Source organism: Portunus trituberculatus, chromosome 47 (assembly GCF_017591435.1).
Source record: "Portunus trituberculatus isolate SZX2019 chromosome 47, ASM1759143v1, whole genome shotgun sequence".
NCBI lineage: Eukaryota > Metazoa > Arthropoda > Malacostraca > Decapoda > Portunidae > Portunus > Portunus trituberculatus.
The window spans coordinates 3,116,073-3,141,072 of record NC_059301.1 but is presented as its reverse complement, the minus strand read 5'-3'; the positions used below and the strand labels follow the sequence as shown (position 1 = coordinate 3,141,072).

The 25,000-nt window shown below is 40.5% G+C and overlaps 1 long non-coding RNA gene and 1 other non-coding gene across 2 annotated transcripts in view; one reads left to right on the top strand and one right to left on the bottom strand.

Annotated features, from left to right (window-relative positions):
* The window catches only part of LOC123498078, a 156,740-nt gene that overhangs the window by 49,565 nt on the left and 82,175 nt on the right, over positions 1 to 25,000 (bottom strand). Inside the window, exon 3 of the long non-coding RNA XR_006672638.1 lies at positions 9,684 to 9,803. This is a non-coding gene — a long non-coding RNA (uncharacterized LOC123498078). The remainder of the gene's footprint in view (positions 1 to 9,683; positions 9,804 to 25,000) is intronic.
* Positions 15,243 to 15,324, top strand: Trnas-aga. Its single transcript has one exon. It is a non-coding gene; the product is annotated as a tRNA-Ser (tRNA).

The window sequence follows — 25,000 nt, the reverse complement described above, 5'->3', positions numbered from 1 at the left end:
CACACACTAGACATACTTACAAAATACATCACTTCAGCACCCAAACATACAATCCGATAAATCTCTTGCCATACAAAGCATCAGCACATCTGCAACAGACAAAACCAAACCAAAACACAACAATACAAATTAGCAGGGAAGGTAAGTCCATCTGGGAACGCTCTTTACGATATTTCCAAAGTTGCCGTGAATTATGAGCGAGCGAGCAGAAATATCTATCCTTAAGCGGACCTGTGCAAAAATTCAAAGAGATAAAGGCGGTTTTGGGAGCGTGGTGGTTGTGGGAGCCTCGGGCCAGGGAGAAACTGTAATTTGGGACCCCTGGGTGAGTAGCGAACCCCTCCGCGGCCCGCGAAGCCTTCGCTCCCTGCACCATTTGCTTTCGCTCACTCACCACGCCCTCTTGCTGCTGCTGCCTCCATCGTAACTCAACTAACTTGATATAAGCCACAAATTTGTCGATGCAGACTGAATGGAGGTGCTCTGCGGGCTGGCGGGTGGGCGGAGGAAGCGTGGCACAGGATCCTAAGTGGTGGCGGTGCGCGGATGGTAAACAAACGGGTTGGAAGGGACTGGAAATGCGAACTTTGCTGGCTGCTCAGGTTTTCGTGGCGTCCGGACTTTATAGCCGAATGCCTTAGCAAATCACAGGTTTGCCTCGGTCCGGACTCGGGTGTGGGATCCAAGAATTTTCGGTAGAGTTTAGTTTACGTGTTAAAATGTTCAATCCGATGCGGTTTGGTTTGAGCGAGTGGCTTTTGTTTTCTGTATTGTGTGCACGCGACCTCCGGGTTTTCCCGCGAGCTTCAGGGATCGGCGCTCCCTGTGCTAGCTTATAAGGCGTTCGCTCAATAACACGCCAACAACGTTTCTTGCCTTTGTCCCATAATGCAGAATAAACAAGTCGAGTCCTCAATCCATGATCCGGCAGTTGGAGTCTTTTAAAACACAAGGCAAGACGCTTTGCGGGGAACTACGCTCACAGTGGCACCGGCTGTCTGCGCTCCTCTCAACCATGCAATATTGAATCTAGAGACGCCAGGACACAGGGACGATAAGCCAGGCGAGGTTCATATGTGGCTTGTGCCTCCCTTGCCTCAGCCACCAAGCAGAGCCTCCATAGACTGAACGAGTGATTGTTTTCTGTCGAATTCGGCATAATTAAGGTGAAAATGTGAGTCTTCTTAGACATCTCCGTGAATGGGTGATGGGGACTCCCTGGCAGTATATCATTCCCGTAACTGAAGGCTGCTCAGAGACTTGTTGGGATATAAGAAGACAAAACGAAAACGTGCTATTTTGAGTGAGCGGACAAGGAGTGAGACAGATGCTTTATCATGCTTTGCCTTGTTTTAAAATAACGACACGAACACTCTACAGGAAAAGGGACATTTCTGCAGCAACTGAGTGTGGCTCCCAGAACAAGCTCAACAAAGGAGAGTATATACGATGGACGATATTTTGTTTTGCAAGGCGACGAGGAAAAACTTGAAAACCTGCCTTGCAAGAAACGCAGGTCAGGGCAGCCAGCTGGTTCCCGGGCGGCGCGCGAGGGAAGGCTGACCACAAACTGCGCGGCACGGCCATAAAGCACCGGCTACAGCAACAGCCCTTACCTACCAATTTATATATATACATCATTTATGAATATTTATAGAGGAGGTGCGGTCTACAGAAATATATATTGCCGGGGTTGCGATGGTGGACCGAATAAAAACGTCGGAATCCACCTTCTATATCAGCGGGAACTGGAGTTTTTGTGTGCTGAGGAAAGGCTTTTTTCTGAAATTTATCTTATAAGTTCATGCGGCGATTTAATGATAACTGCTTCTGCTCCGGGACGTTTCGGGGAGGGGGAAAAGGTTAATGGCACACACACCTGGCAAGAGCTCCCAGAGAATAATGATCAACAGGATTTTAGGACAGAAAATAGTAAGGTGGTTGGCAGGGAGAAGCTTTGAGGTTCTGTCTTGTGTGTTCCTTATACTCTCAACGTATAAACATTCATTCAGCACGTTGCTCAAAGATGATACATGACACATTACATATTTTTTTCATATATATATTTATTTCCTATATATATATATATATATATATATATATATATATATATATATATATATATATATATATATATATATATATATATATATATATATATATATATATATATATATATATATATATATATATATATATATATATATATATATATATATATATATATATATATATATATATATATATATATATATATATATATATATATATATATATATATATATATATATATATATATATATATATATATATATATATATATATATATATATATATATATATATATATATATATATATATATATATATATATATATATATATATATATATATATATATATATATATATTATATATATATATATATATATATATATTATATATATATATATATATATATATATATATATATATATATATATATATATATATATATATATATATATATATATATATATATATATATATATATATATATATAATATATATATAGTAATTATTAGTATTTTTTTCCTTTCATGCATATAAAAGTTTATCATATCTTTAGCTGTAAACTCTCTCTCTCTCTCTCTCTCTCTCTCTCTCTCTCTCTTTCGGCAGCAAATCAATCTTTCCAGCCAGCTCCAGTAGAGCGGTGGCGGAAATATAGTTGAATCCCACCTTCTGAGATACACGAGGCTCCCCACTGTGCGCTATGAGACCGGGAGCCGCGGGGAAGGTGCTTAGCTGAACTGGTCTGTTATGCTAAAGGGAGCTTGGGTACTCTAGATAACTAAGAAATATACTTGCAAATAATTGGAGTATGGAGGTTTTTTTTTTCTCATTTCATTTGATTATTATTTTCTTTCATGTATGTTTGTTGCTTTTGCCTGTAATATAAAGGTTTTTGTTTTCATGAGATGGATTACATGATTATGGTGTTGAATAGTGAGCCCCTCTCTCTCTCTCTCTCTCTCTCTCTCTCTCTCTCTCTCTCTCTCTCTCTCTCTTCTCTAAATCTGCAAGCACTATGGATCGTTACTCCATATCTAGTTCTATCTCACACTCACTCACTCACACACACACACACACACACACACACACACACACACACACACACACACACACACACACACACACAGAGGAGGCGTCACATTACCCACACATGCCTAAGGGTACGCCATTAACTTCTACCAAATTCTTCGTGAAATCCGGATTCAGGTTCAGATTCCTCGCGCCATATCGTTATTGCAACACCTGAGCGGCGGACGGCAAGGTTCGGCACAATTAATCAGATTTTCATTGTAATCAAGGGGCGAAGGGCTTTTATTAGTGGGCGAGGGAACACTCCATCACGGCCAGGCTGGGGCGCCGCGGCCAGGGCCCCTCCAGACTCCAAAGCGGTCCACCACACCACACACCAACCATTATCATCATCTTCATTATTGCTACTATCATTACAAGCAGCCACAACAATCATTACCGTTCTCCAGTACACCCTATAGGCAATGTAATTCTTGTCCTATAAAATGAGTCATTCCTGTCGGTAACCTGTCCAAGGAGCAACCGCCACTACACAAGACTATATTCTGAAATGTTTCTGTGTCGCAATCCTACTGCATTCAAAAGCCTTATATTCAACTTACATATATTTTCAAGGGTTATCTTATAGTTCTACCGATAGATTAACAATATTTCTACATTATTAACTGGGAAACACACTTGGAAAATCAGCTAATCCTTTCCTTAGCTTTTGGAAAATAATAGAGGTGAGAAGGCAAAGCGTTTCTGAATACGGGTGATAGTGATTACGTTATCTCGATATAAAAATTTTTGTAGTTAGGAAAAGCAAATGTACCCATAAAACAAACACTTCAGAATACGATGAGAAAACGTGAAAACTGCAGATGTGAGCGAATTAATGTGGAATACTGACACAATACGCAAGTGAGGACCGACGGAAGGCTGGCTGGCTGACTGGCTGGCGCATATCTCTGGGGTCGGACCTCCTGGGAAGCTGCTGGATAATTGGAGTCAAATGTTTATAATTTGAGTCGCCTTGCTGCGCTCCGCATGCGAATGTGTGATCACTCATGTTGCCCCACGAACCCTCCCCACCTTCCCGCCACCCTCCTTCCAGCCAGATACACCCATGGAAAACCCAGTAGACCCCAGTAGTCCATGGCCCATCACGGGAGACCTGACCACTTCCTTGTCCCGAACACAATCAAGAACCGTATTCTCAAACGTTTTACAGTCTTACCTTTACTACTGTTTATAAGCATTTTTCAGGTTTTTTTTTTTCAAAGTATTAGAATATTTTCGTGAATGTAGGGATAGTTTAACAAACATTCTCCATTGCCAACAGTGGAGACAGTCATGAAAACTTCAATAAACATTAATGTTCTTTGAAGATAGTTCTCCTGAGAGCCTGCTACATAATACGAGTATGAGAGCCATGACTAACTTGAAAGCAGCAAAGATTATTCTCTAGACACTGCAGGGGCGGCGAGGAACCAACACCCAGAGAAAAGCGATACTGTACAATTTCCCGTCAGTGTGATAAAAATCTAAGCGGTCACCACCACCACCACCACCACCACCACCACCAGGCCAAGGCAGAGAGACCACAGGCTGCATTAAACTTTCTAATTCCGACAGACCCGTAACAACCCACCTTCAAGTTGATAAAATTCTTTGAAGATCTTTTTTTGTGTGTGATGTTTTCTTTTACTTTTTTTCTGTGTCTATGTGTGTGCATCTCTCTCTCTCTCTCTCTCTCTCTCTCTGTGTGTGTGTGTGTGTGTGTGTGTGTGTGTGTGTGTGTGTGTGTGTGTGTGTCTTTCTTTCCGTATCATTATTCTCTTCTTTTCCTCTTCCCTTCCCATTCTCCCTTCCCTCCACCCTTCCCCTCACCCCTTTCTCCCTCTCCTACCCCTTCCCTAACCCCTCCCAGGTCGCTGCCACGCAACCCTCACCCCCCGCTGCTTTTACGACCATGGAATTAATGTTATCATACACAATTATATTTTTCTCATGATTTATGTTCCTTCATCCCCTGAATTCCCTCCCTCCTTTCCTCCAACTCCTTTCCTCCTCCTCCTCCTTGCTCCTCCAACTCCTTTCCTCCTCCTCCTCCTCCTCCTCCTCCTCCTCCTCCTCCTGTGGCAAGGTGTGGGAAAAAAGTGTGGTAATGAATGTTTTTTTCCCTTTTTTTTCCCATCCCTCTCTTAGCATGTGTGTGTGTGTGTGTGTGTGTGTGTGTGTGTGTGTGTGTGTGTGTGTGTGTGTGTGTGTGTGTGTGTGTGTGTGTGTGTGTGTGTGTAAGAGGAAGGGAACTTGTTGTGGGAGAAGGACGGATATGTTAAGATGTGTATCGTAGCGAGGAAACGTGTGTGTGTGCGTGTGCGTGTGTGTGTGTGTGTGTGTGTGTGTGTGTGTGTGTGTGTGTGTGTGTCAGCATGTAAGGGGTGAACTAAAGAAAACAAGTCATGTGTTCCATTCGCATAAATAAAACAAAAATAAATATATAAAACAAATATATTAGTTTTCATTACTTGTATTACTTCACTGTGCCAAAAAATGGCAAAGTTTCTCCTCAATGGTCCAGTTACGAGAGAGAGAGAGAGAGAGAGAGAGAGAGAGAGAGAGAGAGAGAGAGAGAGAGAGAGAGAGAGAGAGAGCATTAATCCATCTGTAATTTATGTCCACATTATAACATGGGTTTATGTCCTAATGATACTCGTTCAGTAAGGCGCGGCGTGTGTCGGGAGAGCGATCAGTGAATTAGAGACTGATGCTTGAACATGCACGGGACGCCAACAGGTAATCCAGGTGAGGCTGACGAGGCAGGTGAGCGTGGCGGAAGGTGGTTAATTAGCCAACCAAGTGGCCAAAGGTGAGGAAAGGTCCCCATTAATAGAGATGAACACCTGGATGACAGCCGTTGTTTGCTGAAAGTGTGTGTGTGTGTGTGTGTGTGTGTGTGTGTGTGTGTGTGTGTGTGTGTGTGTGTGTGTGTGTGTGTGTGTTATCCGTCGGCCATTAACACGTGCATTATCATATCTATCAATTATTCATGGATGTGCCTTTCTCCTCCTCCTCCTCCTCCTCCTCCTCCTCCTCCTCCTCCTCCTCCTCCTCCTCCTCCTTGGTATTGACGCTCGCGCACACACACACACACACACACACACACACACACACACACACACACACACACACACACACACACACACACACACACACACACACACACACACACACACAGGAAGACGTGTCCCTCCTTCCCTTCACCTCCCGCACGCACTTCCTCGCTCCTAGAACAGGTTTCTCGCTCACTCTTGCTTGATTTACGTTCCTTGTCTCCAGCCCCATCCTCCTCCATCCCCGCCCATCCTCTCTCTCTCTCTCTATCCTGACCTGCCTTCCTCCGGTACCCTCTCATGACCTAACTCTATCCCTCCCCCCCATCCACGCCCAAGAGTCTCGCACGATGGGTCTTCTTACAGATTGTTTGTCATTGTGTTAAGATTTAGAAGGTACTCATCTCTCTGTTTATCATTACTGTTATCTTTATATTGCACTATTTTACCTGGCGATTTCTTTGTTGTTTTTTTGTGTCGTTGCTTTTCAGTTACTTTGGTGTCACTGTATCAATGTGTGTGTGTGTGTGTGTGTGTGTGTGTGTGTGTGTGTGTGTGTGTGTGTGTGTGTGTGTGTGTGTGTGTGTGTGTGTGTGTGTGTGTGTGTGTGTGTGTGTGTGTGTGTGTGTGTGTGTGTGTGTGTGTGTGTGTGTGTGTGTGTGTGTGGTATCATAAGAAAGAAAAGAAAACTACGTGAGGAGAAGAAATGAGAAAATATTATATAGACATGTGTGCATATATGTCTTTTATAACGAGAGAGAGAGAGAGAGAGAGAGAGAGAGAGAGAGAGAGAGAGAGAGAGAGAGAGAGAGAGAGAGAGATAAATCAATCTGTCGTAAATGGACATGTCTGGTATCACGTTACAGTTTTGTTGTGCACGTCTTCCCCAACGTCCCGCAACACCCACGCCGCGCCTCACCGTCTCATTCCCGACACGCCCACCTTACCGACGCCGCCACCTCACTACACCTCCGTCATGCAGCACTTCGCGTCCATGTTGCCACACCTACTTAGCGCCGCTCACGTCGTATCCTCGCTTTGTCTCGCCTCGCACTCCACTCATATGGCAAATCAAAGAACAAATAGAAAAGCTTAGATTAATTTTTTACATTGTTATTTTCTGTAGTATTTTTAGAGATAATATTCATCAATAAATATTTACTGCATTGATTAGTAATGATGTGACGCCACTTTTAATTCCAGTGTGGTGACTTTTTATGTTGTGCAGAAAAAGAAAGACTTGGGAGACAAAAAGGTTTCAATTCCTTCACTATTTTTCTTTTTTTTTTGTCACTAGTGTCTTTCAGAACTATAAACTTGCACCAGACTTATTTTTTATTCAGCTTGATAAGAATTCATAGCAGTCACAATGGTAGCACTACGCAATTGTTCATAATGTTCACAACTGCATATCAAAGCGTTACATGCACTTTACCTTCTTTTCTTTATACGTCTACAATATTTTCTTTTCTCGTGGTAAACTCATGCATTTCCTGAGTGACTCCAAAGTAAGGTGAGTGCATGTGTGTTGTTCATGGCGCACAGCACTTTTCTAGGTTTACTTGCTCCCTTACCAAATACAGGAATCAGTAACTGGAGTCAATAGGTATTTCCTGTTTAGGGCGGCGCCTCTCGTACATCATTGCAAACCAGGATGGAGTCGAGGCTTTTCTTTCATGAAGTCATCTCCCTTCACACACTTTTTTCAACATCTTTATATAGCCAGCGGTGTCTGTGGCATCCTTTCGTTTAGTCTTGCCTTGATGTTTCCTGGGTGTAAATACACTAAACAAATAAGCAAATTAAACAACTTGATTCTAATTGCCTTTCGCGTAGTTTTAGAAATGCTAAGTGGATCATTTTTGCCATCTGCCCAGAACGCGAGCGGAAACTTGTGCAATTATCTTCAAACATGCAAATGGAGGAAGATAACATTCTGATGATAATAGTGTGCTGCGTTTCGGTTTTATGTTTGCTGTCCTGTTTTGAATAATAAGATGTAACAGTTACCCTCTTCTCTGCAACTTGTGCTTATAAATACTTCCACATCCGGGATTTCATCAGGTTGCATGTTTATTTATTCACTCATTAATACTTTGTGTTTGAATTGAGAGGGATATTAAGATTGCTGGAATTTTGAAGCTAATGATCCTCCTGTGTGGGGTTGTCTACACTGTACGTTAGTTTTTGTCAGTCTTTCCTGGTTTAGTAATGCAATATTCTAAATGTCTTTGTATGTAACTAGTGTCTTATTCTACTTAATGCAAAGTCCACCGTGTTCCATTACATTTCAATTCAATAGAAGGAAAAAAAATATACATATTTTCATATCACGGACTTCACATATTAATTCGGTGTGTGTGTGTGTGTGTGTGTGTGTGTGTGTGTGTGTGTGTGTGTGTGTGTGTGTGTGTGTGTGTGTGTGTGTGTGTGTGTGTGTGTGTGTGTGTGTGTGTGTGTGTGTGTGTGTGTGTGTGTGTGTGTGTGTGTGTGTGTGTGTGTGTGTGTGTGTGTGTGTGTGTGTGTGTGTGTGTGTGTGTGTGTGTGTGTGTGTGTGTGTGTGTGTGTGTGTGTGTGTGTGTGTGTGTGTGTGTGTGTGTGTGTGTGTGTGTGTGTGTGTGTATATATATGTATATGTATATATATATATATATATATATATATATATATATATATATATATATATATATATATATATATATATATATATATATATATATATATATATATATATATATATATATATATATATATATATATATATATATATATATATATATATATATATATATATATATATATATATATATATATGTATATATATATATATATATATATATATATATATATATATATATATATATATATATATATATATATATATATATATATATGTGTGTGTGTGTGTGTGTGTGTGTGTGTGTGTGTGTGTGTGTGTGTGTGTGTGTGTGTGTGTGTGTGTGTGTGTGTGTGTGTGTGTGTGTGTGTGTGTGTGTGTGTGTGTGTGTTCAAGAATGCTTATGGGAAGGGAGATGATGGGCAGGGGCTTTACTGAAGGTTACTTGTTGCTCCAAAACACCAAATATACATGATGCGAAAATAGTGATAACAAAATTTGAAAACGCCTGGAAATACACAGAACTTACCTCACATGTGGCATTAGGTAATTTGCCGCAAATGTTCTGAAATCTCTACTTTGCTGGACGATGAAGAAGCTTCGGATTTAACCAGTATATAACAAATGTATAACCACCTACTATTACGTTTGCTAGTATAACATTTGGGAGCAAATCAATAGTTATGCTGCTCTATTACAAGGGGAAACAGAAATAAATTTAACTCTTACCAAAACACAGTGACATGTAATTTTCTATCGGCTCACTTATTTAACATCTCCCGAAATTTTATGGTTAGACATACGATGCCACATAAGCAAGATACCTCCTTATAGTGCATCAGTTGATTTGATCCGTTTGCTTGCTACAGACGTGAGCTTTACATACCTTACATTAACTTGTTCCCAGAGGCGATCTAATCACTATTGATGGTGACAGTGAGACCTACACCAGTTCAAGAAGGACAAGCAGCTTCTAGGCCAATTGCTTCACAACTGTAAGAGCTTCCTGGAATGCAAAGGGGAAAAACTGTCAGTGAAATTTCGGAAAGCAGTAGAAATGCATATTCAATGGAGCCAGCAAAAACAAAATATGCTTTCTTAGCGAGAGATTAAGGACACAGACGTTTAGTTTTTCAAAGAACGCCGTGGTACAGTGGAACCATGCGTGCTTTGGGATCCTAGAGGTCTCCAAGCGCACGGGTTCGAATCCTGTCCACGGTCTGAGTGTAGGTTGAGCTTCCTCACCCGGGGCAACGGTTTCCTAGCGGTGGGCTTTAAGATAGGAGGTACCCTAAAAAGTATCCCATTTAGCCCAGAAATTCCCGTGAAAAGCCCACATAGTATAAAAAAAAAGAAGCGTAAAGAATATGGTACCAATTATAAGAAAATAATAATAATGGAGGATAATGGAGGGAGGAGGTGATCAGTTCTCCTGAAGAAGCTGTAGGCGAAAGCGGTCTGGAATAAACTCGACTCCTTACACTTGTGTTTCCTTCCATCTCCTCAGTCAAACTTGTCTAATGGTCTGAACAATAATGATATTAATGACAATAATAAATAAATAAAAAAAACATAACTAATAGATGAATGATTGATACTTAAGAAGAAATACTTTCTTGAATTCACATAATTCTTACAATATATCAATTGAAATACCACAGATATAATAGCGCACTATTTGATTGGGTGGTAGTCTGCGTGCATCATTATCTATTTACTTGTTTGCTTATCTAGTTTCCTTTTCTCCATTCATCTATTTTTTTTTTTTGTATTTAAATATTCATCTTTTCATTCATTAACATATTTATGCATTTGTTTATTTTTCATTCCTCTTTTCTTTTTATTTATATATTCACTTGCTCAGTTATTTTTACTATGTGGGATGCATCGACCGCATTGGATGTTGCTCATGGTAAAGCACGAGTCTTATCTCTCGCCAAAATTAACGGATTGTTTCATTTTCATCTTATGGATGTCAGCGCTAAATGGCATATATGTACTCTGGCGGTACCTAACCTATCAGACTACCTTTTCAATATATGAGAAACCAAAGGCTATATGGAAAACAACAGTTACACTTTCATATTCGTCTTCTGGTGATTGAAGGACAGACCCAAATAAGAAAAGCAAGGCATATTTCTTGACTCTGCACTTGGAATGTATCTACTGTTCTCCTGTGTCCTGGATGTGCCGCTATCAGTTTTGTGTCCTTTGGATCTGCACAGTCCTTACTTTCCTGTAGTATTCTGGTGTGTCTTTCCTGTGTTCAAAGTAAGTGATGATCTCTTTTTCCTCATGTGGATGTGAGCGTCTTCTGCTTCCTCTCTTCCTTCCTCTCCTTTGCATACGGTGCTTTCCTCCAGTGTGCCCTCTAGATGTACTTAGTTTCACTGTCTTCTTTTCTATATATTTAGTGTTCTCATATCCCTCTTCTGGATTGGGTATGTTCTCTCCTTCCTCTCCTTTTTGTGTGGTGTTTCTCCGGCTTGTGACGTGTGGTGTTCTCCCCGTGTTTGTCGTTTGGATATCGTTTTTCTTTTCTTTTTTTGCTCTTCTTCACCACGGTCTTGGTGTCCTGTTATCCCTCCGGAATGTAAGGTGCCTCGGCCTCCTGTCCTGCAAAAGAGGTGTGTTTTTCTTACTTGCCTGGGGTGCTCAAGGGCAAGTCCTCAATGTCATAGCAGCCTTGCACGCCATTTTGTGCCATGAGGGAGCCTCTCTTTTGAACTCTTTATAACGAAATCAATACAACAATAATAATTACGCGCTTTCTTTTCTTGCATTAGTAATAAGGCACATCTACTCTCGCTAAGGCACCCCTTAACACATGCTTGCTTGCACGTAGGCACTCACGCATGGGTGCCCGCCATCCCACACGCCTTACTAAATCCTCTTCGTAATTGGGCTATTCATCATCATTTGCCGTCAGCTATAAAGGACACACATTTCAAGATGACGGCATAAATTCGGAAGGTCGCCTCATGCATAACCAAACACTCAAGAACGGCAGTAAAGGGTGGCGTGGCGTGGCGTGGGACGGCGTGGCTTGCGGAGGTGTGTGGGGATAGGGGAGGGAGAAACAAAGGACCTCACCTGGTCACCTGTACACTCATCGAGAACTCCGCCCAATTACTGCGTCCCTACCTAGTTCCGGGAGTGAATGGTTTTAAATATGCACGCTTGATGACGGACAATTTAGAAGGCTACATGTTTATTTGGCTTTATGACTGTAAATTACTAATACATATATACTTTTCATTATTTTATTTAGTGCAGATTCCTTATACCTCCCACAGTGGGAGGGGACATCGATCCTGGGAGGGCGTGGCTACGGGGGCGTGGCCGCGGGAGGCGTGTGGCAAGTGGGGATACAGAGGGCGGTGACTGTCACGACGTGCGCCCCTCACCTCACCACCTCACTCACACCTGGTGCCTCACGCTCCACTATAGTATACAAACCAAGGACACTTTCTGTAGCAAGGCGTCTGTGTTTCTGTACGACATGTGTTCGTCGCTGGTATTGGCGAGTGTTGTTATTATTACTGTTTTACTTCTTCCTGGTTTTATTATTATCACCAGTTATTACAATTATCATTATTATTATTATTATTATTATTATTATTATTATCATTAGTAGTAGTAGTAGTAGTAATGTTACCGCTGCTCCTATGTAATAAATGAAGCAACATCAACAACAACAAAAACAATAGTAGTAGTAGTAGTAGTAATAGTAGTAGTAGTAGTAGTAGTAGTAGTAGTAGTAGTAGTAGTAGTAGTAGTAGTGGTGGTAGTGGTAGTGGTGGTGTGGTGGTGGTGGTGGTGGTGGTGGTGGTGGTGGTGGTGGTGGTGGTTATTATTATTGTTATGGTGGTGGTGGTGGTGGTGGTGGTGGTGGTGGTGGTGGTGGTGGTGGTAGTAGTAGTGGTGGTAGTGGTGGTGGTGGTGGTGGTGGTGGTGGTAGTAGTGGTGGTGGTAGTAGTAGTGTTGCAACTGCTACTGCTGCAATAAATGCAAGAGCATCTACAATAAGAACAAAAAACAATGACAATAATAGTAGTGCTGCAACTACTACTACTACTACTACTAATAATAATAATAATAATAATAATAATAAAAATCGTAATGATAATAACAATAATAATATGATAATGACGATAATAATGATAATGATAATAATAATTATAATAATGATAATAACAACAATAATGATAACAATAATAATAATAATAATAATAATAAAGATTATGATAACAATAACTATAATAATGATAACTATAATAATAATAACAATAATAAAACTAACAATGGTGATATCAATAATAATTATAACAATAATAATGACAACAATAATATAATAATAATAATAACAATAATAATAATGATAATAATAATAATAATAATAATAATAATAATAATAATAATAATAACAACAATAACAATAATAATAATAATAATAATAATAAAATAATAATAAATAATAAGTGACATTAATGATAGTGATTATGAGGTTCCTTAACTATAACGTTAAACTTCTACTTTCGAGAGTGAGTATTTACTTCTAAGGCAAATCAACTTTTTTTATGGGACAACCACAATCACTTCTGATAAGCAACCGAAAATCACGATCTCCAAAAGCAAGCAACACCAAATGTTGCCTGAAAAAAAAAAAAATAAATAAATAAAAATGAGACCGCAGTAAGTGCAAACCAGTTGAGCAACAAACAGACACGATAGAGCAAAAAAAAAAAAAAAAAAAGAACAAAAACGAAATTACTCTTTCATTTTTCTAAACGTAACATAACTTTCAACAATAAGGAGACAGCTTTCTCATAATGGATTTTTTTCCATTACATGATTACGGCAAAACTTTAATGTTACGAAATCAATGAAGTCAAACAGCATCTTTCACACGCTCCTTAGAAGACCAGATTCTTATATGCTGGCGAATTTCATCGCTGCTTACACGGCTATAACCATTCTGTGTCGGGCATTGTAGAATAATGTATAGAAGCACATTAGATACTTTAGGGAGAAAAAAAAACATTTTTTTCATCGGTTAATTGTAGCACAGATTGGAAGCTATAGTTTCTGCTAATATTTTTTTCTGAACGTTCTGTGTACTGCTCTTGAAAAAAAGTTCCTGGTGTGAGGCAAGCTGGAGGACCCTTTCAGTATTAACTAGGAGGGGCGTTACCTCTCCAGGACAACAAATCGGCAAGAAAAGAAAATATACATTACACTTTCCTTTCAATGTCCTTTTAGTTATTTGCTTAAAACTGAAAACTTAGAATTGAGAATTGAGAGCTGAGAACCAGGTATCTAGTTAGGTAGTCTGGCCGCCATTGTTGCAGTACTGCTTCAGTCTGATTGGTTCTGATACCTAAAGCCGTGACGTCACGTTTTGACTCCAGCACAATCAGCTCACTTCAATCACTTTTTTTTTGGAAGGAGTTAACAGAGGGCAGGACAACAGCTCATTCTCTTTCAGGATAAACATCTATCAATGTTTCGAGAATGAATGAGCTTTCCATGATAGGTAACATGTAAGATTCCTTGATAGAATACTCGTACTGCAAATAAATACAAGTATTAACCTCAGGCGAAAGCGCTAGCAGTATTGAAGTAATAACTTGCTTTAATGACAATGACAATAATAATAAATAATAATAATAATGATAATAATAATAATAATAATAATAATAATAATAATAATAATAATAATAATAATATTAATAATGTTGATGATGATGATGATGATAATGATGATAAATGATAATAATAAATGATGATGATGATGATAGTGATAACAATAAATAACAACAACAACAACAACAACAACAACAACAAGAAAAATAAAATAATAATGATAATAATGAAGATAATAATAATAATAATAATAATAATAATAATAATAATAATAATAATAATAATAATAATAATAATAATAATAAAAAACAAAAATAATAATAATATTGATAAGGGTAATAATAATATTAATAATAATAAAAAATAATGATAATAATAAAATAATAATAATGATAACAATAATAATAAAAAAAATAATAATATTAATAAATAAATAAACAAATAACAAGGAGGGAGATTTGATGGACGTCTAAGTGATAAAAGGGTTATAACATGAGAAACGTAACCAAAGTTATTGAGATTAGTAACAAGGATAGAACAAAAAATAACGGGATTAAGCTCGAAAAAATTAAGTTTAAGAATGAGATGAGAAAGAATATAAAGTGGTAAATGAATGGAAAGGAGCCAGTGGGTTGTCAGTGTTGAGTCTTTATAGCGCTTTAAGAGAGAATTAAACAGATTAAGCTGGACTCTTATAGCTTCCTTTATTTTCTTATGTTCTTATGCAAGAACGAAGAAGACATCACCAGAAAGTGATGATGATTATAATGTTGATAATGATGGTATTTACTCCAACACAGCAGTGATGGCCGAGTGGTTAAGGCGTCTGACTAGAAATCAGATGGGATCTTCCCGCGTAGGTTCGAATCCTACTCACTGCGGAATAAGGGTAAAATAACTCCACTTTTTTCTTCATCAGAAACGAAGAGGAATTTTATTTTTTTCAGAACTGGAGAAAGAAAAGGCCTGGATTATAGAAAATAAATTCATTAAGTAGAATGGGATAACTTATGAAATAAACACACAAAAGGACAGAAAGACAAAAAACATCGATGCGGTCCATACAAAGGACATTCAAAAGTCAATGGTAGAGATCTCCAGATATGGAAGTGGAAACGGAGTGGTACCAAAATAACTCTTTTCCTGTATGTCACAACGAGATAATGCAAATAGACACACACACACACACACACACACACACACACACACACACACACACACACACACACACACACACACACACACACACACACACACACACACACACACACACACACACACAACACACAAACACAAACACAAACACAAACACAAACCACAAACACACACACACACACACACACACACAATATAACACACACAAACACACACACAATATAACACACACACAAACACAATATAACACACACAAACACACACACAATATAACACACACACACACACACATAACACACACACACACACACACACACACACACACACGCCCAGTAGCTCAGTGGTTAGAGCGCTGGCTTCACAAGCCAGAGGACCAGGGTTCGATTCCCCGGCCGGGTGGAGATATTTGGGTGTGTCTCCTTTCACGTGTAGCCCCTGTTCACCTAGCAGTAAGTAGGTACGGAATGTAGGTACGGAATGTAAATCGAGGAGTTGTGACCTTGTTGTCCCGGTGTGTGGTGTGTGCCTGGTCTCAGGCCTATCCGAAGATCAGAAATAATGAGCTCTGAGCTCGTTCCGTAGGGTAACGTCTGGCTGTCTCGTCAGAGACTGCAGCAGAAACACAATATTACACACAATATAACACACACACACACACACACACACACATATAACACACACACACACACACAATATAACACACACATACACACACACACATACTGCAGGATTTCACCGGTGCACAGGATGGTTACTTTTCAAATATCTTGTAAAAAAGAAACTACGTACACTAAGCGATTAGTGTTTCGTAGGAAAAATTATTTTGACCCTGAGCGGCTGATAGCTGAAGTGTCACAGGCCATTCAGTTAAGAAAGGATGATGTGTGTACTCATGGAAGGAAGAGTAGCAGTTGAGAAATGTGAATCTTGTTTGTCTGAATTATATAATGGCAACATGAAAAAGCACTTCATGAAAAGGATATTAAGATAAGAGATCATGCACCTTGGTTTAATACTGAAATTTCCATAGCTAAGGAAGAAAAAAGGAAGAAAGAAAAAAGGTGGGGTAGACTACGAACAGAAGAGGCAAGAAGGAATATATGGACATGAGAAACAGGCTAAACAAACTTGTACAGAGGAGAAAGTGTCAGTACTATAGACAGAAGTCATTAGAGTCACGGTCTAACATTAGTAGATTATATAAGATACTGGATAATTTGACAGGTAACAGGAGAATAAATAAGTTGCCTGAGGGGTTTAATGACACTGTGCTGGCAAATATGTTCCTTGACTTCTTTGATCAAAAGATAAAGTCGATTGTGGAGAGCTTTAGAAATGAGGAGCTTGAAATACCCGTGAATATGCCAACGCCTCGGGCTAAGCTACTCTCCATTAAGCAAGTAAGAGTGGATGAAGTAAAGGAGATTGTACATAAAGTTAATATAACCTACTGCGATAATGACCCATTACCTATTAGTGATATTATTCAGAGTGAGAAGTTCTGTGAAATTCTGGAAATTTTTAACTGATTATAAACAGTAGCTTCATGAACAATACCTTTCCTGTCTCTGAAATATGGCATTGATAAAGCCCATTGTAAAGGGTAAAATGGATACGCAGTGCTTGAGTTCCTTTAGACCTGTATCTAATTTGACCTTTTTATCGAAGATTATTGAAAGTGCTGTATTAAACCAATTACTCGACCATTTGAAAGTAGTGCAGGCTTTACCGGATAATCAATCGGCTTATAGAAAACTTTATTCGACTGAGACAGCTTTATGCTCAGTTATCAATGATCTGATAATCCTGATGGATGAAGGAAAATGTGGTTTGCTAATTTTACTGGACTTAAGTGCAGCATTTGACACAGTTGTTCACAGATTGCTTCTTTTAGATTGCAGGTCTGTCGGTATTGATGGAGATGCACTAACATATTTAGAAAGTTATCTTGCAAACAGGCAATACTGTGTTCAAGTTGGTAAATCTTTCTCAGACAAGAAGATTTTAGAAAGAGGAGTACCCCAAGGCAGTGTTTTAGGTCCTATTCTGTTCTGTATATATACTATTGAACTATCACACATACTAAGAAAACATGACATTGACTTCAAACTGTTTGCTGATGACACACAGTTTTACATGACCTTGAACAATGTAGATAATGTTGAAGGAAAGATAAAACTTATTATGGATGATGTTGGTAGATGGATGGAATCCAAGCAGTTGAAACTTAATCAAAACAAGACTGAATGTTTGATAGTGGGTAAGAATAAGGACTTAAAGAGGATTGATATGTCCACATTATATATTGATGGTAACAGTTTGGGTGTTCGTGATACAGTGAAGGATCTGGGAGTATTATTGGACTGTCATTTATCTATGAAAGATCAAATACGGCAGGTGGTTAAGACGACAAGATACCATCTGAAAAATATAGGTTTTGTCAGAAAATACTTGGATGAGAAAACTACGAAGATGCTGGTTCATAATCATGTGATAAGCAAACTGGATTACTGCAATTCTCTGTATTATGGACTGCCTAAGTATCTCTTAAAAGACTTACAGCTTGTCATGAACAGAGCTGCCAGACTGATTATAGGCGTCTCTCCTCGTGAGAGGATAACACCTGTATTGATAGATCTGCATTGGCTGCCAATTAAAGCACGAATTGAGTACAAGACTAGTGTTATGACTCATCAGGCATTACAGTCTGGAAAACCTGAGTACTTGAGGAACTTACTGGAAACATTCCACCATGACACTACGATGGAGCTGAGATACGATGCAGACCCATACAGACTACATGAGCCAAGATATAACCTTGACATGGGATGTCGAGCATTTGCAAGATGCGCACCAAGGATTTAATATAAACTGCCGAGTGATATTAAAGGTTGTGCCAGGATCGATATCTTCAAAAAGAAATTGAAGACATATTTGTTAAAAGAAGTTTACGATTTTAACGTCATGGAAATCAAACACAATTATAGATGCTAGTTGCTTTTGAGGGAGGCTCTGCTGAGCGCTGCCTCGCAGTGGAGCGGAGCCTTGAACAAACACTCCAAGTAACAAGTAAGTAACAAGACACACACACAATATAACACACACACACACGCACACACACACACACACACACACACACACACACACACACACACACAAACACACAGAAGGAAGAAGTGGGAGAAGAGGAGGAGGAGAGAGCTAACAACAAAATAAATGAGAAGCAGCGGAAGAGGAAAAGCAGAAGCGAAAAATTAGGGATGAGGAAGAGATCAAGAAATAAGAAGCAAAGAATTTGGGAGAGGAGGAAGAAAACAAGGAAAAGAGAATATAAAAAGGATGAAGTGGAGGAATAATACGAAATAAAAATAAGAGCAAGAAGAAGAATAACAAGCAGACAGAAGAGAATATCAAGGAAAAATACAAACGAAATACAAGAAAGAGAAAGAGAGAGAGAGAGAGAAAGAGAAGAAAGAGAAAGATGATAATAAAGGAGGAAGAAAATGAATATAAGAATGAGAAGTAAACGGAAAGAAAGATGAAGATAAAAAGAAAGGAAAACTGGAGGAGAAGACGAACAAAATAATGAGGAAGAGAAAGAGAGAGAGAGAGAGAGAAAGAAAGTGAAAGGATGACCCTGGGAAGGAGGCGAGTCGACAACGGAGGTTGAGGAACACTTCATAATCCGTAATTCGCGCTACAACCCAATACGTCACCCACTTCCCTCCCCCTCAACCCTCTCCCCCTTTTTTCTCATTTCCTCACCTTCTCATTACCAAAGCAAATTGCATCTCCGCCGTAAATAAAGCGGCAAAAACAATTATCAGCACGCAATAACATGCAGTGACGCCAGGCTTGTTGGATAGAAAAGCACGGAACGGATGCTGGTGATGTTTGCGTGTGTGTTTGTGTTAGTTGTATGGTGGTGGTGGTGGTGATGGTGGTGGATGTGGAGGGTGGTGGTTTAAGTGTGTATTTTTGTATGTGTATGTGCTTTAGTAGTGTTAATGGTGTGGTGTTTCTTGTGAGTACTTTCTGTGTTTATGTTGCTGTTGTTGTTGTTGTTGTTGTTGTTGTTGTGTTGGTGTGTAGTTTTTTTTTTTTACATGACGTCACTTTATGAATACTTATTTGAAATCTACTTATTGTTCCTGGTTTCTTGTTTTATTTATTCAGTATATCTATTTATTAAGAAAAATATTATGTCTTTATTCGTATACACTTTACATTTTATATAAATAATTGATTTTAGTCATTTCCCTCATCCACTAGAAATGCTTGTGATTGTTACACTTAAAAGTTATGAAAAATGAGCTTTACCTCCTCTGTAACACACACGCACACACACACACACACACACACACACACACACACACACACACACACCTGGAAGTCACTGGGACAGAATAACGAAAAATCACCTGAGTCACCCCTCGGCGGTAGATTATCTGCGAATGGCTGTCAAACACTACCATCCCGAGCCTCCTAAGTCTTCATCACTGCTACAGGGTCCTCCTCCTCCCTCCTCTCCCCTTCCCCTCCTGTCCCTCTCCCTCTCTCCTGGCCCTTCCCTTCCGTTCTTTCCCTCTTCTGCCCCCTCCCGGGATCCTCGCTGTCATAAATATCTCTGCAGGGTAAAATTTCTCTCGCCGATTATCAGCCTCAACGTAACTGATGAGTGGATGGAAGGAAGAAGTGACTCCTTCGCCTCACTGCATCCGGGGATATTGCAGTCGCGGTGGTGGTGGTGGTGGTGGTGAGGTGTGGTAATGTACTCATATATACAAGTATTGCGTGTTCTTGCTATTGGTGAGATGTGGTGTTGAAAGGTGTGGTGGTGTGGCAGTGTGGTGGTGAGATGCATTGATGTTGCGTGTGCTGTGGTGGTGAGTGTGGTGATGATGTCTGTTTGTTTGGTGATGGTGTGCAGTGTGTGTATAGTGTTATGTGGTGTGTGTGTATAGTGTTGTGTGGTGTGTGTGTGTGTGTGTGTAGTGTTGTATGGTGTGTGTGTGTGTGTGTATAGTGTTGTGTGGTGTGTGTGTGTGTGTGTGTGTGTGTGTATAGTGTTGTGTGGTGTGTGTGTGTGTGCGTGTGTGTGTGATTCACTGTTTGATCTGCTGCAGTCTCTGACGAGACAGCCAGACGTTACCCTACGGAACGAGCTCAGAGCTCATTATTTCCGATCTTCGGATAGGCCTGAGACCAGGCACACACCACACACCGGGACAACAAGGTCACAACTCCTCCGTACCTACTCACTGCTAGGTGAACAGGGGCTACACGTAAAAGGAGACACACCCAAATATCTCCGCCCGGCCGGGGAATCAAACTCCGGTCCTCTGGCTTGTGAAGCCAGCGCTCTAACCACTGAGCTACCGGGTGTGTGTGTGTGTGTGTGTGTGTGTGTGTGTGTGTGTGTATAGTGTGTATGTGTTATGTGTGTGTGTGTGTGTGTGTGTGTGTGTGTGTGTGTGTGTGTGTGTGTGTGTGTGTGTGTGTGTGTGTGTGTGTGTGTGTGTGTGTGTGTGTGTAGTGTGTGTGTGTGTGTGTGTGTGTGTGTGTGTGTGTGTGTGTGTGTGTGTGTGTGTGTGTGTGTGTGTGTGTGTGTGTGTATAGTGTTATGTGGTGTGTGTGTATAGTGTTATGTGGTGTGTAGTGTAATTCACCTCGGTCGCCTGCTGGTCACCCAGCCAGTCATTCCCATTACGGAGCGAGCTCAGAGCTCATAGACCGATCTTCGGGTAGGACTGAGACCACAACACACTCAACACACCGGGAAAATGAGGCCACAAATCCCTCGAGTTACATCCCGTACCTATTTACTGCTAGGTGAACAGGGGCCACACATTAAGAGGCTTGCCTATTTGCCTCGCCGCGCCGGGACTCGAACCCGGGCCTCTCGATTGTGAGTCGAACGTGCTAACCACTACACTACGCGGTGTGTGTGTGTGTGTGTGTGTGTGTGTGTGTGTGTGTGTGTGCATAGTGTTATGTGGTGTGTGTGTGTGAGTGTAGTGTTATGTGGTGTGTGTGTGTGTGTGTAGTGTTATGTGGTGTGTGTGTGTGTGTGTGTGTGTGTGTGTTTCACTGTTTGATCTGCTGCAGTCTCTGACGAGACAGCCAGACGTTACCCTGCGGAACGAGCTCAGAGCTCATTATTTCCGATCTTCGGATAGGCCTGAGACCAGGCACACACCACACACCGGGACAACAAGGTCACAACTCCTCGATTTACATCCCGTACCTACTCACTGCTAGGTGAACAGGGGCTACACTTGAAAGGACACACACCCAAATATCTCCACCCGGCCGGGGAATCGAACCCCGGTCCTCTGGCTTGTGAAGCCAGCGCTCTAACCACTGAGCTACCGGGTGTGTGTGTGTGTGTGTGTGTGTAGTGTTATGTGGTGTGTAGTGTTATGTTGTGTGTGTGTATACGTATACAGTCCTCACGTGATGGTGTATTGCATGCGTGATGTGGTGTTATTTCGTGCGCTGCCAAATACGTGTTTTTTGCCAGTGTGCGTACCATTGTGTGTGGTGGTAATGCTTAGTGAGGAAAGACTCCAGGCATGATATCCTCACGGGGAGTAAAGAGCTTAGGACCCATTTATACATATGACACTTTTTGTAATGTGTGAAAGAAGCCAGCTAGGAATACAAAATAGAGACAATGTTAAAAGAAGTGAATTTATTAATATTGCTACTCCTAAAAAGTTTGACAGAGAAAACAACATGGAAGCAGAAACGATCAACCTTAATGTTTCTATGTCCTCATCTCCATCAAATAAAAATGTAAGTGATATGACGCGTTTTCATTTTCATTCTGCTTACTATTTAGCGATTTTATATAGTTCAGAAACTTAAAAAGGGAATTGAATAGTGAAGACAGGTCATTAATCTTCAGACCTCCACAGACCCTTTCTAATGTAAATATGCGTCCCGGTACTGAAGGGGTTAAGAAGTATAATGTATTTCTATCACTGTTATGATCTTTGTCACAATTCAGAGAGCTATAAGAGGCGATTGCATGAAAACATAGTAAGCAAGAGAGAATGTTAAGTCTATTGTGATGATTTTGCCTTTTCTGGATAAAAAAAAAGAATATACTCAAATGATTAGTGAAAAGTAAAAAGTAGAAGTGTGGATTATGGTCCTTCGAGTTAGGTTAAGTTTATATTTGTTAGTTAAGGTGTCTCCAGGTTAAAGCCTTTATTGTATGCATAGTGTGTGTGTGTGTGTGTGTGTGTGTGTGTGTGTGTTTCACTGTTTGATCTGCTGCAGTCTCTGACGAGACAGCCAGACGTTACCCTACGGAACGAGCTCAGAGCTCATTATTTCCGATCTTCGGATAGGCCTGAGACCAGGCGCACACCACACACCGGGACAACAAGGTCACAACTCCTCGATTTACATCCCGTACCTACTCACTGCTAGGTGAACAGGGGCTACACGTGAAAGGAGACACACCCAAATATCTCCACCCGGCCGGGGAATCGAACTCCGATCCTCTACCTTGTGAAGCTAGTGCTCTAACCACTGAGCTACCGGGCGTGTGTGTGTGTGTGTGTGTGTGTGTGTGTGTGTGTGTGTGTGTGTGTGTGTGTGTGTGTGTTTTGAGGAGGTGGGAGCTTGTGCAAGTGTTCCTATTTGTCGAAGTTGTGACACAGGTGTGGATGAATGGCAATAAGTGTGTGAGTGTAGATGTATGTGTGGGGGAAGAAATGTCCTGCTTTCATAAATTTTTTTTCGTATTAGTAGTGCTTCTAAAATTATTTGCTGAAGAAATAAAGCAGTAGTCGTTATTATTACATTATTGCAGCAGCAGTAGTAGTATTAGTAGTAGTAGTAGTGGTAATAGTAATGTTGAGAAAAAAAGTAGTAAAAAAAAAAGGAGGAGGAGGAGGAGGAGGAGGAGGAGGAGGAGGAGGAGGAGGAGGAGGAGGAGGAGGAGGAGGAGAAGGAGAAGGAGGAGGAGGAGAAGAAGGAGGAGGAGAAGGAGGAGAAGGAGAAGGAGAAGGAAAAGGAGAAGGAAAAGGAGGAGGAGAAGGAGGAAGAGAAGGAGGAGGAGGAGGAGCAAGATGAGGCAGTGGATGAGGAGAACAAATGAAAGGAAGACGCGGAAGGAAAAGGAAGACAAAGAGAGCAGAGGAGGAAGAAGAGAAGTAGTATATGAGAAAGCAACGGAGGATATCAACAGAAGTTCAGTGACATTATGTTCATAAAAGCATCACCTCATCAAATAAAGAAAAAAAACCCGACTGATTTATACCAACACTACCACCACCACCACCACCACCACCACCATCACCATTAAGAGAAAAGAAACACCCACTTGTCTTCACTGTCCCCACTCCACCCAGCTAAAGCCCTCTCCCCTTACCACCACCACCACCATCACCATCCTCTACTACTACCTTCCTCTCTCTTAAAGTTACTGCAACTTAAATCAACTTCACACGAGGCAACGTAACCTTTAACCCTAGTTGAGACTTTTATATACACTTTTTTTTTTTTTCTTTTTTGCATCTACACTCCTGCAGTCGGACCAGATTTCTTCCTGTAATTATGGCTGCATTACGAGGTATTAGTGACGGCTCTCGTGGCCCCTCGCTGGTACGTGTCTCGTGCAAACCGTCTTGGCGTCCGGAAGGAGGTTTTATTTTTATTGTGTTCCTTCAGGTGCAATTTGTATTCCCGTCCCCGCCCTCCACCCCCCGCGGCGCCCTCACCTTGACGCAACGCTGCACTATACTACCATCATCACCACTACTATTACTACTACTATTACTTCTACTGCTGTCTCTTTCCTACGTGGCCCTGACGTCACTCCAGAAGCCGTAAGGGACGTTGGAGAAACTAGAAATCTGACGTTCTTTTTTCTTTTCCTTGTGGGGGGTTGCGGGAAACGAGAGCACTGCCTAGGGGTCAGTGTCCGTAGCTCGTTCCTCCTCCCCATCCCCCCAACACACACACACACACACACACACACACACACACACACACACACACACACACACACTCTTTTCTTGACATTTCTTTATATTTTATTTTTTTTTATTTATACCATGTGGGCTTTTCACGGGAATTTCTGGGCTAAAGGGGATACTTTTTTATGGTGCCTCCTATCTCAAAGCCCACCCGCTAGAAAACCGTTGCCCTGAGTGAGGAAGCCCAACCTACACTCAGACCGTGGACAGGATTTCTTTTATAGTGAGTAAATAAACTGTATATATAGTGGAAAAAGAGAGGAAGTAAAGTAGTGAAGATTGTGGTCGTGGTGGTGGTGGTGGTGGTTCTAGTGGTGGTGGTGGTGGTGGTGATGAATAAAAAATGGATTTCAATTATTTCATTGAAAATACATCGAATTAGTATATATCTAAAAAAAAAATTTCTCTT